Source organism: Tupaia chinensis, unplaced genomic scaffold (genome assembly GCF_000334495.1).
Source record: "Tupaia chinensis unplaced genomic scaffold, TupChi_1.0 Scaffold000044_1, whole genome shotgun sequence".
In the NCBI taxonomy this organism is placed as follows: domain Eukaryota; kingdom Metazoa; phylum Chordata; class Mammalia; order Scandentia; family Tupaiidae; genus Tupaia; species Tupaia belangeri.
The window spans coordinates 309,757-316,992 of record NW_006159500.1 but is presented as its reverse complement, the minus strand read 5'-3'; positions in this window follow the sequence as shown (position 1 = coordinate 316,992).

Here is a 7,236-nt window from a genome sequence, read left to right as displayed (position 1 = left end):
AGGCCACATGGAACAAGATAATATAAGCCCCTTGTTTGAGAAGAAAAAATATAAATTAAGTTCTAAGTAAGGAATTGATTTTTGTTAAGTAGAAATTATGAAGCAAATAACTTCAATCTAAAATTATTTTATTTATAAACTGTGCAATAAATTACTTCTCTAATGGAGAAAAATGAAGCGACAAAAAATATGACCCAGTGAGCCAAGCAAAGAATCCATTTGTTTTGCTACCTAATGAGGTTAACAGAACAGTTTCAAGTCAGATTTCATTTGATTAAGCCTTGTTTCTATCACATTTCTATCATATTTGCCACTTACTGTAAAGACATAAGGATTCGCCTCTTGATAAATTGCTTTATTCTCTAATTTGTTTGTCTACCTTAACTGTCATGAAACATGCCTTGGACATTTGTGGAAAGTCATAAAGTGTGATCAGTGTAGGAGAGGATTCACAAATTATACTTATTAATCAATTCAGATCTGAGTCAAATTAAAATTAATTTAGAGGCTTCTGTTTATACTTTCCTGCACAGAATTAAGTTCTTTACCTTTCAACTCCATGTATGTTAGAAAAATCCCTAGTGAATGAGAGAGAGACAATCTACTAACTCTCATCTATTACAGTTTTTGTTTGTTTGTTTTTAGAGAGATTTTTGCTATAGGCTGTGTACACTCACTAGAGAGACAGAGAGAGACAGAGAGATGGAAAGCAAGAAATCAACCCCTGGGGAGATGGCCATGCCACACTCCCTTCTCCTCCATTCTCCTCTTTGGATTTTGGGCACTCACACAATACACACAAATGCCTGGCATGACAGGCATAAATTTTTTAGCTGCTAGGTCTGAGACTTGAACCGTGGTCAATTATGTGGGAGTCCAGTGATATAACCATTACGTCATCTGCTGGTCCCTCTATTAATGTTTTAATAAGAGTCCACCTGGCAGTGTTTAAACCTAAAACATAATTCTAAACTTTGTTTCTTCCAGTCAACTCTACTTGGCCACTATTAACAAATTAGTGTTTTTCTATGCAAAATGTGTTATGACTTTTTGGACAACCCAATAATATACCTTGATCATTTTTGATTAAATGATTGAAGTGTCTAATTATTAGAATTCATATTTCAGTTTATGGAATAAACAAAATTTAAGATAATTAAGAATTGGATTGAATTCACTCTAAAGTCATCACTAATTCCTTCTCTTCTTTTTTGTATATCTTTTCTATATATTCCTATAACAACTTTATATAAACTTCTTTCAGATCTGCTTATAATTTTGACATAAGCAAATGAGAACATTTTTCTTAATAAAATATAAACATTAATTTAAAATATATTAAATTTATATTAAAATGTGCTATAAAAACATATAAGGTTATATTAAAGTATAATAATTAAGTGTGCATTTAACCATGCATGTGTATGTGTGTGGTGTGTGTATGTATGTATATGTGTGTGTATGTGTATATATATATATATATATGTGTGTGTGTGTGTGTGTGTGTACATATATATATAAATTTAAAAAATAATTTTCAGGAGCCAGAAGGTGGTATGGTGGTTAGGGTGCTGGATTCTCACATGGCTAAGCATGGTCAAGACTTGCACCTGCTTGCTTGAAAATTACAACAACACACACACACACAAACACATACAAATTTATATATACAAGGTATACAATTGGAGGCTGAATTTATTTTCCCATAATGATGTCTATTTTTAGGGCCTTCATTACATAATATCTGGTAAGTCTGATCAGAATTCTGCCATTTTTATTGTGAACAAGACTTTAGAAGGTGAATTATTATATAGGTACATTTGGCATAGGGTTGTCCACTTTGAGGAATTTAGAGGGATTTTGCTCATAATACTGTTTGATCAAAATATGGAATGGAGATGTGGCTCATATTTCAGGTAAAGGGGCGAGTCAAAGTATATGGAAGACCACAGCTTTCTTTTCTTTTCTTTTTTCTTTTTTTTTTTTTTTTTTGAGAGGTTTCTGCTATAGAGCGTGTTCACTCGCCAGACAGACAGAGAAAGACAGAGAGACAGAAAGCGAGAAATCATTCCCCAGAGGGGATGGCCACGCTGCAATCTCTTCTCCTCCATTTTCCTCTCAGGATCTTGGGCACGCATGCACACGTGCCTGGCGTGAGTTTTAAGCCACCGGGTCCGGGATGCAAACCGCGGTCGACTACATGGGAATCCAGTGACATAGCCATTATGCTAACTGCTGGTCTCAGGTTTCATATGTTTTGATGAAGATTTTCTTTTGCTCTTTGGAATCTAAGGGGCACTTAATTCATGTCTATAACCTTAAATAGGGTGTGAGAACATTGTCTAAGTTCAGAAGAAAAGTGGTTATCTGTGTCTAGAATTTTCTTAACCAAGGCCAGTTAATGAGAATCAAAATAGGCTCTCCTTTCCTCCCAATTTTCTTCCCCTTTTCCTTCTTTCTCCCTTCCTCCCTCTTTCTTCACTCCCTTCTTTCTTTTTCCTCCTTTCTGTCCTTCCTTCCTTTATAAACCTCATCATTCAGGAACTGGTCTAAGCCTCGCATAAGCTAAAAAAAAAAAAAAAAAAAAGTCAATTTAGGGGCCAGCAGGTAGAATAGTAGTTAAGGTACTGGACTCCCACATGGCTGACCATGGTTCAAGTCCCAGATCCAGTGGTTTGGGCACATGTGCGTGCTCGCCCAAAATCCCAGGAGGATAATGGAGAAGGGATTGTAGTGTAGCCATTCTCCCTGGGGAGTGTCTTCTCACTTTCCCCTCTCACTGTCTCTGTCTGTATCTCTCCATGACCTATGATAAAAACCTTAAAAAAAATGGGGAAATGCTATTTTTCTATAAGAAAGAAGTGTCTGTATATTTCTTCATGTCTCACAGTTGAAATGCTTGATGATTTAATTTATATTGACCAGGTGCTTAATCAGTATCTGAAACAAAATGTTGGTTTTTATTGTGAGTGAACTAGGGTTGAATGAATAAACGAATTCAATGGAAAAAAGAAATAGTGTCTTTATTCCCCCAAACATTTCCAATAAAAGGGTTTCTCATAATGTCATATTAGCTTTTCCTAAATCATACTAAATTTTATCATTTATAATCCCCAGTAAAGCACTAGCTCATCGGAATTTCCCTGAAGTTTCCATGTACAACAAACATCTTCAAGAAAGCACTTTGTAGCATATCTATTTTAGACTTTCTAGCACTCTCCTGTTGATAAATGTTCATAATTCCAGGCAAGGTTAATACAAGAAGAAAATTCCCCTTGAGAAGATAATAAATGTTGGTGAGGATTCTGAGCACAAATGGTTTGGTGTTCCAATGCAATTAAATCTAGTGGACTCTACTAAACCAAGACTACAACTGTTATTTAGTATTCCAAAAAACACTGATGGTATCCATGGTTGCTCTAAGGGGAAATAAAGTATTAATTTGCCAAAGTGTGATTACTATTTTAAATGATATTCTAAAAATCACTTATGTGTACTGAAGAAAAGGGTTAGCAGGAGAACAAAGTAAAAATGCAAGATTAATCTTCTTTTTAAAATAATTTATGTTTCCCTTATGATAAAAATATCTTTCAAGAGCAATAATGTATTTTGTAGCAAAAATAAGGATTTTTGTAGCAAAAATAAGGATTCCTAATACTTCTCAAATGATTTAACTGTAAGTTTTTTCTCTTGTTCACTGTAACTAACTCAGGGTTTTAAATGATAAAATGTGGATAATACAAGCATCTTCCTCACTGTACTATTAAGATCAAGTGACTTATTACACATAAATCAACTCTTAACAATGACAGATATTAGCCATCGAATGAATAAAAAAAGTTAACTGCTGTGATCACTAAGTCAATTTATAAATATCCCAATTCTCTCTTCTTCCCAGATAAGATAGGATTGCTATCTCCATGCCTTTGACTTTGGGTGAGTGTAGGATGGATGAAAATACCTGTTACAAATTCAAAGAGTATTTCTGGGATGTTAGAGTAGAGTATTGAGATGCTGAAGGAGGAGCTGGAGAGGTGATGAGTTCAGTTTTAGACACTGTGTTTGTACTAACAGTGGCCAACCAGGGAAATGCTTACTATGCAGCTGGATAAATAAGTCGGGCTAGAGGTAGAATTGAAATCATCAGTTTATAAGTAACTATTAGAACCATGGGGCTTAAAGGAATCACCCAAGAAAAGTTTACAGAGAAATCTTGAAGAGAACTTGTGAAATAAAAATCTGAGGAACTTCAGAACTTGGAAGGTCAACTAAGGAGGAGTGAGAAAGAAAGTACATGCAAAGGAAGGAAGAAAACTAGAACAAATATATCATAGAAATCAGTACAGAAAATGAAGTTGAAAAACATCCCATATTAATGGTGAAGCTGTATTCATGCTGGGAAAAATCATGTTGGAAACTGTAAAGATGTACAGTGATTAAATGTAAATTTAAAAAATTAAAATTGTAGAATGAATAAATAAAATGACATTAGTTTAAACACACACACACAAGCACAGGGAAGAAAATTCCTGAGATGAGGATAGAGGTACAAGTATTTTGGAGAAGGTAATTTTTTTGAAAGGATTACTTTGCTTCAAGGGGAAAAGCTAGAAGAAATATAGATAATTAAGATTTTGTGCAATTATCAAAATGTTCCTTTTAAAACTATTAGTATTTAATTTATTGTGATTTACTTTTTCTATTTAAATAAGTTCCATATCAATAAAAAATTAATGGTGCAGATTTTACTGCAAATATTTTGAGATGAAATGTGTGAAGCATCCCTATTTCTCATCTGCTACCTAAGCAAGCTCAATTTTCTGTACTAAGTGGATGCAGATGTAGTATTTCATCTCCATAGTGTGAAGATAACATGGCTGTTGTAGCCACCAGTGGTTGTCTAAGAGCCAAGGTGCTAAAAGGCATTTCCCTATAGGTTTTAATCACAAATTAAGCACCTCAGATATGAGGAATAAGGTTGAATGAATACAATAAACTCTGCATTTATGATGCCATTAGTTCTGGTAATTTATAACTTCTGTTGTGTTGTCTGAAACCTACCTTACTTGTCATGCCTTGAGCTCATCTTTAAATAAAACTGAATATGTATTATTTAAGACACTGAAGATACATATCTTCAACTTCATATGTATATATAAAATATATGTCAGTGTTTGGAAAAGTCATGAGGTATTTTTCAATGGTTTTCTATGCACAACACACACACAGGTTGAGTATCTGAAATGCTTGGGACCAGAAGTGTTTGGAATTTTGGATTTTTTCAGACCTTGGAATATTTGTGTATACATAATGAGATGAGATGTACACAAGAACACAAAATTCATTTATGATTCACACATCTTCTATGTATACATTACACTTATAGCCTGAAGTTATGTTTGTATATTTTTGTATGGCTATATTTTGATTGTGACCCATCATATGAGGTCAGGTGTGAAATTTTCCACTTTTAGCATCAGGTTGGTGTTTGAGAAGTTAGATTTTAGAGCATTTTGGATTTTCAGCTTAGGGATGTACAGCCAGTGTGTGTGTTTGTGGTCAGTGAGCAACCTTGAACTAGAGAAGTAAAATCAGTTCATTAATGAATTATGGTCTATTTATTTTTTGGGGGGAGGTTAAATATTTTATATAGAAGAGTCGATGATCACATAGTTTACATTTACTCAGTTACTATCTATGTCTGCAGTGTGGTGCACATTTTCTTTTTTTTAAATTTTTTTTTTCATTTCATTTTCTTCCATACATTCTATCACATTTTTATTTGTCTTACAAAATGGATATTTCAACAGTTGAACATTTGAATTATGGTCTATTTATAATCTCACCAAATTGCTTGTCTCACTGGCTAATACACAACCCTAATCGTAAAGCATCAGTATGTATGAAACTGTGGAAAGATTCTGTATGTATACAGAATCAGAAATGGTGTGCCATGGTTAAAAACATGAGGCATAGGGTCATACTCTAACTACCAGGACTGAGACTAGAAATCAATTTTACCTAACTTCCATTTTTATAGATGAAAAAAATAATAAGTTAGGCAACTTTTCCAAACCCAAGTAACTAAGAAATTTAAGAACAAAGACTTAAAGTTGAGAAGTCTTGGAATTCGTCATGTAAGAACTGTTTGAAAACACATTTTCAGTCATAATTTATTGCATGGACTTTTCATGGATGTAGATTTTTTAAATAAAAAGTGACAGAAAAGGGTCACATTAATCCCTCACTCAATAAACATTTTGGCGATATTATCAAGTGCCAGGCATTGGGCTACAGAGATAAAGATGTAGATGATGGTCTCAAAGAGAGACGAGAGACAATTGGATTAACAATGGATATAGTGAGACCACTGATTAAAAAAAATAATTGTGCACAGTGAAAACTGCTTTTACTTTCCATATGTTCAAATTCCTTTTTCTTATTTTAGTCAGGGTTATTTTTTCTGACTGACTAGTGACTAAAGGATACCAGAAGGAATAAAACACAGATGTTAGTTTTCTGCTAGAGCTCTCACCAATTCTTTTCAAGCCTGTTTCTTAACTGTAAGTTCAGAGGGAAACTACAGCAGACTTGAACTGGCTTGTGAGCCAGCTGTTAAATACTCAGGAATTTTGCAAGATGGATATTAATATTTCTGATAGCTTGAAATCAGCCACAGCAAACATATTTATATCACAGATATTGGCAAACACTGCCAATTGAAGCCTACTTTTATTTTTCTGGGAAGAGGTGATTTCCCAGTGTACCACAGCTTCTACTCAAGGATGAATCTAAAGTCGGATAACCACTGACTGTCTCCTCATGAGTTGTGTGTAAGGACTCCTCAGATGACAATGACAAACTTCCCTTCAGTGGACTGTGAAGAAGCTGATTCTCATTTTGTTTGCAAATCTAGTGTTCAGGTGAATATTTTTTGGTCATGTGCACCTACATTATTCTGGAAGAAGAAGGAAGAAACTGAAACTAGATCATTTATTTTTTTTCCCTATGAAAACATGACTGGGTTAATCTTAGTTTAATTTTTTTCAGTAAGTGGAGAGAGAGATCAAAATCAACCTTTCTGTTTCTATTATTTATTTTAGTTTTTGAAGTTTTGTATCTTCCATGAGTGTGCACACAAAAGAGAAAGAGACAGAGAACTGAGAGTCTTGTCACTGATATCCATCCCCAGTCATCAGCCATCCCTAATCAAAGACACACATGTACCTGATAATT